Source organism: Sapajus apella, unplaced genomic scaffold, assembly GCF_009761245.1.
Source record: "Sapajus apella isolate SASKATOON/1434 unplaced genomic scaffold, GSC_monkey_1.0 scaffold31, whole genome shotgun sequence".
NCBI classification, from domain to species: Eukaryota; Metazoa; Chordata; class Mammalia; order Primates; family Cebidae; genus Sapajus; species Sapajus apella.
In genome coordinates this window covers 23,608,167-23,619,827 of record NW_022436971.1, presented here as the reverse complement: position 1 = coordinate 23,619,827, position 11,661 = coordinate 23,608,167, and the positions used below count along the sequence as shown (strand labels likewise).

Sequence of the window (11,661 nt, the reverse complement as noted above, 5' to 3'; positions counted from 1 at the left end):
CACCCAGAGCTTGTATCCTGAGAGTGACAGGCGGCACTGCCTTACCATGGGGGGTGCTCACGGAAACCCAGGCACTTCACCCAGAGCTTGTGTCCTGAGAGTGACAGGCGGCACTGCCTTACCACGGGGATGCTCACGGAAACCCAGGCACTTCACCCAGAGCTTGTGCTCTGAGAGTGACAGGTGGCACTGCCTTACCACAGGGGTGCTCACGGAAATCCATGCACTTCACCCAGAGCTTGTGTCCTGAGAGTGACAGGCGGCACTGCCTTACCATGGGGGTGCTCAAAGAAACCCAGGCACTTCACCCAGAGCTTGTGTTCTGAGAGTGACAGGCGGCACTGCCTTACCACGGAGGTGCTCACGGAAATCCAGGCACTTCACCCAGAGCTTGTGCTCTGAGAGTGACAGGTGGCACTGCCTTACCACAGGGGTGCTCACGGAAACCCATGCACTTCACCCAGAGCTTGTATCCTGAGAGTGACAGGCGGCACTGCCTTACCATGGGGGGTGCTCACGGAAACCCAGGCACTTCACCCAGAGCTTGTGTCCTGAGAGTGAGAGGCGGCACTGCCTTACCATGGGGGTGCTCATGGAAACCCATGCACTTCACCCAGAGCTTGTGCTCTGAGAGTGACAGGCGGCACTGCCTTACCACGGGGGTGCTCATGGAAACCCATGCACTTCACCCAGAGCTTGTGTCCTGAGAGTGACAGGCGGCACTGCCTTACCATGGGGGTGCTCACGGAAACCCATGCACTTCACCCAGAGCTTGTGTCCTGAGAGTGACAGGCGGCACTGCCTTACCACGGGGATGCTCACGGAAACCCATGCACTTCACCCAGAGCTTGTGTCCTGAGAGTGACAGGCGGCACTGCCTTACCACGGGGATGCTCACGGAAACCCATGCACTTCACCCAGAGCTCATGCTCTAAGAGTTGCAGACCACAGGGCCGCGTGTGAAAACACAAGCACTTCACCCAGAGCTTGTGTCCTGAGAGTGACAGGCAGCACTGCCTTACCACGGGGATGCTCATGGAAATCCATGTACTTGGGTTGAGTGTCAGGGAGTCTCACGTGGCCCACTGAAGTCTGTGAAGAACTAGCCATCATAATGTCACTCGCTTCTGTACTTAACAGATGTGATCTGAGCTACCAGTGCAGGCGGCCACTGTGACTTGAAGAGCACGGGCTAGTTCCGGGCCTTCACGGGCCAGCAGCCGCAGGAGAAATGGGTGCCCAGAGTGGAGGGCATGGGTGTATTTTAGAGGAAGAGTGGCTAGGACCACCGAGGTGGGCTATGTGGTGTGAGGGAAGCCTGGGGGTGACAGGGAGCTGTTCAGAGAAGGGGGCTCAAGGTGGGGGATGCGGATGGGGTCGGGGGCGTCCAGCTGCCTGGGTCTAGCATTAGCGCTCAGGGTGCCCTGCGCCCTCACTGCTGCAGACTGAACGTTCGCGCCGTCAGATTTGTGTGCTGAGACCTAATCCCCAAGGGGCTGGTGTTGGGAGGCGGGGCCTCTGGGAGGTGAGGAGGCCAGGACGGTGGTGCCCTGGGTGGGAAGGCTGCCCCTATGAAAGGAGCCTGAGAGCAGCCTTGTCCTGTCCACGACGTGAGGATGCAGGGAGAAGGTCCCTTCTCCGAACTGGGGTGGCCCTCCGCAGACACCCGATTTTCTGGTGCTTGACCTTGGACTTCCAGCCTCCAGAGCTGCAAGGGTGAACTGGAAACTGCTGCTGTGTTTATAAGATGCCCACTGATACCAGTAATGAGATCAAATTCCATAGTCAGGCCCCGCCTGCCCCTCAGCTACAGAAGCCTGGCCAAAATCCTTTGGCTGTGGGGTCATTTCCTGTGGGATCCTGGAGTATCCCAAATACCTGAAGGCAGAAGGAGCAGACGGGGCTTGGGTGAAGATTCACCTTGGCTTCCAGGTAATGGGAAGTGGGGGTCGGCCCATCCTCTCTCCCTGCCCTTCCTCCACAGCTGCCCCCTTGCACAGGGTCCCCTGTCCCCGAGGCCTCCTCCAGGGCGCAGGAAACAGCCTGGGCCTGGGGAAGGCCCTACCAGGGCCGCATGGACGGGGCCAGAGGCTGCTCCAAGAAAGAAGGGGAGACAGAGGCTGCCTCTCCCACGGGTCACAGATGCCACCCCAGTGACAGGCGTGAACCCCAAACATCTGAGACAGGTCTCAGTCCATTTAGAAAGTTTATTTTGACAAGGTCAAGGGCACACCCATGACACGGCCTCTGATGACACTGTCCAAGGTCTTTGGGGCACAGCTCGGCTTTACACATTTTAGGGAGACATGAGACATCAATCAATATGTGTAAGATGAACACTGGTTCAGTCCGGAAAGGCAGGAGAACTTGAGGTGAAGGGAAGGCAACTCCAAGAAGGGAGGGGGTTTCTGGTCACAGGTAGATAAGAGAAAACGGGCTGCATTCTTTGAGTTTCTGCTTATCTTTTCCGAAGGAGGCACTCAGATATGCGTCTATCTCAGTGAGCAGAGGGCTGCCTTTGAGTGGAATGGGAGGCGTGTCTGCCCTAAGAGTTCCCAGCTGCACTTTTCCTCTAACTTAGTGATCTGGGGGTCCCACGACTTATTTTCTTTTCATAAGTCTTGGGAATCAACCATCATCACATTATATGAAAGCAGATGATGCATTATTGATCGGTGTATTCTGAGGATGTAATGAGAGAATGTACAGAGGACCTAGTAAGTAACCAACTAAGAATTAACTAAAGTTACAGAAAAAAAGACAACAGCAGTAAGAGCACAAACCCGACGTCACGTGGTCATGCCCATTACATGAGAGCAGGGCATGTCTGCATACATCCCAGTGCCCTGGACATCCCCTGAGGGAGAGGCAGAGTCTCAGTTCATTCCCAAACCCACGCAACCCACTAAAGATACACCCTCCAGGAAAGCTGGAATTGGGAGGGGTGAATGTGGGAGGCAGCCGTGTGCCACTCCCCTTGAGCCCCGATGCAGGGTGCACCTCCCCACGACCTGGGACATAGGGTGTAGGGTGAGGCTCCCCACGACCTGGGACACAGGGTGCAGGGTGAGGCTCCCCACGACCTGGGACGCAGGGTGCAGGGTGAGGCTCCCCACGACCTGGGGTGCAGGGTGCAGGGTTCAACTCCTCACAACCTGGGGCGCAGGGTGCAGGGTGAGGCTCCCCACGACCTGGGGTGCAGGGTGCAGGGTTCAACTCCTCACAACCTGGGGCGTAGGGTGCAGGGTGTGGCTGTCCACCACTGGGATGCATGGAGTATCACCAGCCCTTTTGGAGGGTTTCCTGGGTGCAGTGTGGGGCTGCAAGGAGCAGTTCTCCGTTCATCACGACCTCCCCCAGGCAATCCAGGCTCCTGGGCAGGGCCACTCAGGAGTCCACATGGCTTGGACACGCCTCGAGGCTACTGTCTTCTCTGGTCCAGCTTCTCCAGGGTCTCCAGGCCTCAGTCAGAACGAGCACATTGATCCGACTGGACACCGGGTTCAAGTTCTACCCTGTCCCCCAATTCTTGGGCTCTGAAACGCAGAGGCTGTCCCAGCGCCTCTGACCTTCAGTGGGAGTTAGGAGCTCCTGGCTTTCTTCACAAATTTGGGAGCTGGTCTGCCTAGCACCTAAAGATCTATCTCGGAGATGAGGCTTCCCTGTCCCACTGGTGGCCTGGTGCTCACTGGGTCACAGTCCTGCCCCCACATCGGATCAAGTCCTCCAGAGAGCAAGTGTGGTGACAGCTGTTTAAATCACAAACTGGAAAGGGTCTCACTGCAAGCCACAGAATCCGACATCCCGCTGGCACTGCCAGGAGCCAGTCAGCTTCAAGCATCACCTGCCCCACGAGTAACATAACCTGAGACCACGCCGCACCGTTCCTCAATCCCAGATGCCTCGTCCATGCCTTTTAAACATCAAACTGTCAAACTGAAGTAAACAGAAACAAATTATAACTTAATTATGATGTCTGACTTTTCTGTCATCAACCCACACTTTTCGCCCAAACTTTTGGAAGCACGAGGCTGTCGAAGATTTTCCAAACTAGAACCAGGAAATCCTTGCAGAGGGGCTATCAGCTGTCAAAGAGGCCAGAACTGCGTAGAAGAGGACGAAAAAGGGGAAGACACTTGCCCTGCACAAGGTGGAAATCATCAACACACTCTGGGTTCTTCGTCGAATCTTAGAGAATCCTACCAAGGTGCCTGGGCAGCAACCTGCAGACCCCCTGGCAACAATTCTGGTGACTGCATAATGGAAACAGGAAGCACCTTAAGGAACCCATTTAGCATCCACATTGTACCACACCTATGTCAGCATCCTAAGGGCTGGAGAGGAACTCTTAAGACTGGAAAGTAACAAGAAGTGAGGGCAGAAACCAAACACTGGCAATCCTCAGGGAGCCCTTCTCCAGATGGAACAATGAGCTTTGTCCCGGGAACAACGGGGCACACCCAGGCCTGGGAGCTGCAGGATGAACAGGGATTCTCCAGTCCTTTTCCCACCTCGGCACCAAGTAAACCCGGGAGCTGGTGTTTGGTTTGGAGCCGCGTGCTTGAGCTGGGAACGCGGGGATGGGCTGGGATGGCTGACAGCTTGTGCCCTGGCGCAGGCCCAGGTCTCATCAGGCACCCTCTTGTCCCTCCCTGCCATTGTTCTGCAATTAGTTAAGAGGGGAAAAGACGCTTCTTACAACCCAGCAGGACGCTGTAGCCAACAAGGTTCCTGGATTTAAAAAACATTCGCCCCGCCCCATGTTCAGGCAGCTCCGCTTTGGTTTGGGGCTGGAGTCTGCCCCTGAGACCCCTGTGGATGGCCCGAGGGCCTTGCTCAACCCCGCCCAAACACCGAGAACCCAGTCAGCCTTGGCCCTTTGCAGGACGCCTCTTCCTAATTAGAATGACAAAAATCCTAAGAAGCCTAAGTGATTCTCAAACCTTTATACAGAGGCAGACACAGAAGCCGGGGAGGTTCCGCTCTGACCCACGATGGCAGATGAAAAGGAGGGGGTCCCTGATGCAGCTGTGCACCCAGAACCCCGACTTGCCCCACAGGGAAGAAATGGTGAGAGCTCCCTCAGATGCCCCGCCCCCATGGGGCACACCCAGTCCATTAAACAGCGACATCTCTAATCGTATCGATTTGCTCATCTCCCATCCCGGGTGAGACACGATTCACCGAGACCCGTGCAGTCCGGTGTGCCCCGCTGAGCTCATTAAGGCCCTTTCCACATGTACAGGTTTTTTTTTAAGGAGTCACTGCTGACGCAGAATGCTGGCTCCAAAGCACAGTCCTGCAGCACCCTTACCACGGTGTCACCTGATTTCACAGACAGCACGGTGACAGGCATGATCTGTGGAGGCTGCCAGAAGTTCACCGCGGGACGGAGCTTGAGGCCAGTCTTCCCCACGGGAGCCAGGCTCCTGTCCCTGCATCCTGGCTCTGATCCGACCCCATGAAAGACAGGGTGGGGGAGGGGCCTGTTAGGGAAGCCACAGCAGGGCTGCGGTGCAGCAGGGTTGGGGCCCAGAGTGGCTGGGGGACAGCTGGAAACAGTAGCACATTGTGGTGGTACGAGGAGGTGAAGTCTTTAAAGGGACCCATGTTAGACCAGCACCCACTCCACCAGCACCCGCTCCCCCAGCACCCACTCTCCACCAGCACCCGCTCCCCCAGCACCCTCTCTCCACCAGCACCCACCCTCCACCAGCACCCGCCCTCCACCAGCACCCGCCCTCCACCAGCACCCACCCTCCACCAGCACCCACTCCACCAGCACCCACTCTCCACCAGCACCCACTCTCCACCAGCACCCACTCCACCAGCACCCACTCTCCACCAGCACCCACTCTCCACCAGCACCTGCTGAACCACTAGGCTGAATAAAAGCAGGGCCACCTGCAGGAACCACTGGGGAGGGCTCTGGCAGGTGGAGGCTCTCTGGCGGTGATGACCCTCCTGCACAGCCAGCTCCCACTGCATTTGGGAGCCACAAACCAAATCCTCACTCAGAAGGTCTGGGGAGATCGCAGCTGCTTATAAATGGGGGCCTGGACTTGTAACTGCTCTCTTAGGAGGCAGGAGGCCGACCCAGGACCTGCCCCTCATCCAAAGCTCCACCGCACCCAACCAGTGGCTCCCATCTCGGCGTCCCAAGACAAGACGTCAACTTGACTCAACTTTTGAGTAATCATCCAGTAAATTATTTGAAAGTTTTTGTCGATGAAAATATTGAGGCATACATATCAATCAAGAGCAAAGAAGGTCAAAAAAAGCCATTTTTTCTCTCCAAGGTAATATATACTCAGAAAAGAAAAACTAGGAGAATATTAAAAGCATAGGACAGAAAACTATTTCCAAAGAAGACTGGGAAGTAAATCAAGGTACTGACAAATTGGAAGAAAGAGCGTACATTATAATTTTTATGATGATTTTAGGTTTCAGAGTTTTTTTGATTAGCAAATATAAAAATGCAGTTATTATATTTAAATATTAGGCTTATCTGGGATTAGTGACAATATTATTTCCTTCCTAAGGTGATGTTTCACTTTTTTGTAATGCATAATGTCATAAAATAATCATAACACTAAACCTTGTTTTATTGGGTTCAGCTTTTTACAATCAACCTACAGACAGACTGAGGAACACCACCGTTATAGAGGACAATGTTGAAATGCTAGGAGCCTTGTTAATGTCGGATAAATAACTAACAAAATTTGAAACTGGCAGAAAGGGGAGAAGAGCAGAAATCTAGATTTGCTAAATTCCTTTGTCCCAGCAGTGAATACCCAGGGACAGCCTGGAGCAGAGGAGGTCACACACGGTGGCCTTGTCGTGGAAAGGCAGCCAGAAGCAGAACTAAAACGAAAACCACCGGATGAGACTCAGCGGCAGGGGAACCGTTATTCTTCGTTTTAGTTTTTTCTTTGAGACGGAGTCTTGCTTTGTCGCCCAGGCCGGAGCGTGGTGGCGTTATCTCAGCTCACTGCAACCTCCGCTTCCCGGGTTCAAGTGATTCTCCTGCCTCAGCCTCCTGAGTAGCTAGGATCACAGGCATCCTCCACCAGGTCCAGCTCATTTTTTAATTTTTCATAGAGATGGGGTTTCACCATGTTGGCCAAGATGGTCTCAAACTCCTGATCTCACGTGATCTACCCACCTTGGCTTCCCAAAGCGTTAGGATCACAGGCGTAAGCCACTATGCCCAGCCGTTTTAGAGTATTTTGTATATTTTCTCTAAAAAAAGAATATTCCTTTAATTAAAAGCAAAGGAATGGGTCACATGGGTGGCCCCAGTTCCAAGACCTGGTGACCTTGGAGCCCGAGTCCCCAGGCGGCTGCAGGAAGCCCCCCCAGGCTCCTGCCTCTCGCTCCACGCGGGGCTCTCGGCGTTCAGACACGCTCCCCAGTGTCTTGCAGAGTGAGATCTAAAGCAACCCTAATTTTCTGCACCAACGATCAATACCGCAGAAGAAAGAAGGCTGAGCCTCTCCCTGCTACAGTTTCATGCTGTGATAACTCAGCCTGGTCTCCAGGCTTCCATCTCGGCGAAAAGAAGCAGATGGATCTGAACAGGAGGCGCATGGGAAGTCAGCGACTCGAGGCCTTCCTGCCCAAGGGCACAGCAAAAACCCCACCTGGAAAAACCATTCCAGTCTCATGCGGGTGACCTCAGGCCAGGGAGGAGTGGGAGGGGCGCCGGCCTCTGACTGGAGGGCCCTGGGGGCCGCCTCTGTCTCCCCACAGCCCAGGTGGCCGCAGAGCGGCAGTGCCTCCCAGTGGACCCGGGTGGGTGGGGGCCGCGGCCCCTGCGTGCTCGTGTCCTCGGGACCTTGGTGCATGCTCCCGGTGCCTCCCGAGCATGGGGCACAGGCTGAGGGGCACACCCGAGGCCCCCAGCCTGCAAGAGTGTGGGGCAGCCAAGCAACCACAATATCACCTGCTACAGAGAGCTGCATCTCCACAGGAGTGTCCTGAGGTGTTCCCGGACCCCATTTTATGAGTATTGCTTAAAAAGAGACACGAGAAGAGAATCTAAGAGTGCCTCATCGGGCAGGAAGGAGCTCCCACAGCCGGGAAGACAGAGGCTCCCACAGCCGGGAAGACAGAGGCTCCCACAGCTGGGCAGGAGCTCCCACGGCCGGGAAGGAGCTCCCACAGCCGGGAAGACGCAGGCTCCTAGGCCCTGCTGCACTGGCCAGGCACAGGGGTCCCAAGGGACAGCGAAGGTTCTCTTCACCCAGAAACATGGCCCAGCCTGGGCCACCTACCATAATACTGGGATTGGCAGCTTTGGAAATGGCCTTCAGATAAAAAGGTTCAAGAACACGCATCTGTCACCCTTGGTGACTTCCCACTGCCACAACCGTCTGCATCCAGGATCGGGCTGTTTTTCCCAACGGCCTTATTTATTGCTCTGACATCTGCAACTAGATTACGATGGACTCACACGCCACACCCACAGCACCCTTGGCAGGTAGTTGAAGGGCTGACCCCAGCCCAGGCGAAGCCCTCCAAAACCCCAGGGCCCACGCTTGAGAAGGCCCCCCGTCCCCAGACCAGCCCACACCCTGGCCCACTGCTCCAACGCATTTGAAAGGAGAGCAGGTGTTGCCTCTGCCAAGGAGACGGAGCGCTGCGGGAGCAGGGACCCCGCCAGTTACACCATCTAGAACTCCCAGGCCTCTGTCATCACCACCAACTCTCGCCCAGAGATGCCCGCGGGTCCACGCTCAGGGAAATGCCCCTCCCACAGCAGGCCCAGCACGTGTTCCCTACAAGGCCAGGTGGGGACCTCTTTGCTTGAGGCGCAGATCATGGCCTCGCCACTGCTGAATTCTGTCTCTGCAGCAGGAGTGCAGCCACAGAAGGATGTGGCCCGGTGGCTGTGGCCAAGCTCCGATAAGCTTTTATTTGTGGCACTGAAATTCCAGTTTCATCAAGTGTCCCCATCATGAACTATTACCCTTCTTTTGGTTTTTTTAACCATTTAGAAATGCAAAGTGCGAAGGTCTTTCTCGGGCTGGACAAAACCAGGCGTGGATCAGATGAGGCCCTTAGCAAGGGCGCAGGAGGCAGGGGTCCCTCTCCAGGGTCTGGGAGCCTGGCCTGGCACCCTGTCTTGCTCACCCTGTCCCAGAGGAACCGATTTCTAGCATTTATGTTTTGGGAGCATAGGTTTTAGGTCACATACGAGCACAGCACCCATTAATACAAAGCCACCCCCTTGGCTTACTAATAAACAATACACATCTGTTTGTTCATGCATACACAGTGTACTCTTTGGGGAAAAAAATCCAAAGCTGCTTCCATGGGTGTTAAAAACAACATCAATAATTTTCTTGCTTTCCAGGCAGAAAAACTTGGCCAGTTTTGTGTTCCTGAAAACGTCTTCCAAGGCCATTTCATTGTCCCAGAAAGACCCCTCTCCAGGGTTAAGGGCAAGGACGGAGGGGTCATGAGAGGGGAAGAGCCAACGGTCAACTGCTCAAGAACCCGGCATGAGAAACAACTACAGGAACTCCACATTTCCAGCGAGGCACATCCGGGAAAACACGGTGGCCGTCATCTATCTAATTAGGAACAGCCACGAAAACAGCAACGAATCGGGAGTCAATTCCCAGCAGAATCAGGCAAATGAAATCCCAGATGGTGAGAAGGGGGAACTCAGCTCAGCTTCTGCTGAGAAACCGTGTGTGCCTTCCTGTTATGCAAACACGACACAGGTGCAAACAGGCAGCTGTATCTTCTAACGCAAGGAACACGCCATGGTGCAGGCGGGTGTGGTCCCCAACACTCAGGTGGCACAGGTGGACTCCGTAGGTATCTATAAAACCAGGGTTCTGGGCCGGGTGTGGTGGCTCATGCCTGTAATCCCAGCACTTTGGGAGGCCGAGGCGGGCAGATCTCCTGAGGTCAGGAGTTTGAGGCCAGCCTGGCCAACGTGGCAAAACCCTGTCTCTAGTAAAAATATAAAAATTAGCCACAGATGGTGGTGCACACCTGTAATCCCAGCTACTCAGGAGGCTGAGGCAGAAGAATCACTTCGACCTGGGAGGCAGAGGGTGCAGTGAGCCGAGATAGCGCCATTGCTCTCCAGCCTAGGCGACAGAACAAAACTCCATCTCAAGAAAAGGAAAAAACAGGGCGGCCACACAGCCTTCCCCCCAGGACTGCAGCAATGACCGGATGAAATAAGAGGTGACCAGAGAGTGGGAAGCCGGAGGTTAAGACAGACCAGTGTGGAAGGCAGCTGACAGGCTGGGCATGGGGACACCTTCTACCTAGGGTGAGGGGCTGCCATGGGGCCCCTGAGAAAGAGACGGGCACCTCCATTCACACGGTGGGGCCCACAGCGAGGAGGACAGTCCTGCCTGGGGCCTTATGCCCTGGTGAGACACTCCTGTTGACTCCAAGGACAAACACAAGGGGCTGAAAAACGTGAGAGGACGTCCACTTCCACTCCTTCATGTCACGCCACATGGACAGGTTCAGAGAAGTGGGTCCAGGGGCATAAAGTCACACAGCCCCACAGGGCCAGACAAAGAAGGGGTGGAGGCCAGCCTCGCCCCATCCAGCCCCACGTCCCCAAACCCTGCCTGGCCCACTCTCGACAGCCCCTCGGTAAGTGTGATCACTGCCATGCTCAGTACTCCCCAATTTTAACTTGGCTAAGGTCCGTGTACTGATGGGAAGGCACAGCTGATGTGACACCGCCATCGACCTTAAAGTGCCAAGGCCACCCCTGATCTGAAGTCTGGAAACGCCGGCCATGAGAAAGTGCCTGACCAACCTCTTGGCTGATGCCACTCCTGAGAAGCGTGCTTGGCTGGTGAAATTTTGGCCTCCCCCTAACAATAGATGAATGCCTAAACTGGCCGGGGCGAAGTCTGACGGGCGCGGGATCCCACAGCTGTCCATCCACTATTCAAGGCCTCTTTGTTCTCAGTTCTGCACATCAGTCCAAATGCCTCTCGCCCTGGGCTGTCTGATTCAACTGGGCTCAGCAGCTTTTCCTGACTGGCAACCACACAACCAGGAAACAATGGGTCCACACACAAACGGAAAAGACTTCACACACCCCTGAATCTTTGTGAACTCCTACTGACAAAAGAAAAACTTGCTACAATACACTCACCTCATTTACCTAATAGATGCAAAGAATCAGGTCACCAAATTGTTGATGTGGGAAAGTGCTTACTTATAGAAGGTCTTCTAATAAATGCAGACAGAATCACTAAATAGCTGATCCTGAGCCTGGAACCACATGGACTGCTCCACTGACCTGCAGCACTGACGTCCTCTATTAACCTACCCTACTAACCTACTCCACTAACTGACCACCCAAAGCTTCTGTACTAACCAACTACCCAAACCTACCCTACTAACCTACTCCACTAACTGACCACCCAAAGCTACTGGACTAACCAACTACCAAAACCTGCCCTGCTAACCTACTCCACTAACCGACCACCCAAAGCTACTGGACTAAACAACTACCAAAACCTGCTCTACTAACCTACTCCACTAACTGACCACCCAAGGCTACTCCACCCGACTACCCAAACCTACTCTACAATCTACTCCAATAACTCACCACCCACAGCTACTCTACTAACCAACTACCCAAACCTGCTCTACTAACCTACTCCACTA

At 54.6% G+C, this 11,661-nt stretch overlaps 1 protein-coding gene and 2 long non-coding RNA genes across 3 annotated transcripts in view; 1 reads left to right on the top strand and 2 right to left on the bottom strand.

The window, feature by feature from the left end:
- The window catches only part of PXDN (peroxidasin), a 94,484-nt gene that overhangs the window by 62,080 nt on the left and 20,743 nt on the right, over positions 1–11,661 (bottom strand). The window lies entirely within an intron of this gene.
- The window catches only part of LOC116562096, an 18,672-nt gene continuing 13,450 nt past the window's right edge, over positions 6,440–11,661 (top strand). Inside the window, exon 1 of the long non-coding RNA XR_004273764.1 lies at positions 6,440–6,451. This is a non-coding gene — a long non-coding RNA (uncharacterized LOC116562096). The remainder of the gene's footprint in view (positions 6,452–11,661) is intronic.
- The window catches only part of LOC116562095, a 2,500-nt gene continuing 923 nt past the window's right edge, over positions 10,085–11,661 (bottom strand). Inside the window, exon 4 of the long non-coding RNA XR_004273762.1 lies at positions 10,085–11,459. This is a non-coding gene — a long non-coding RNA (uncharacterized LOC116562095). The remainder of the gene's footprint in view (positions 11,460–11,661) is intronic.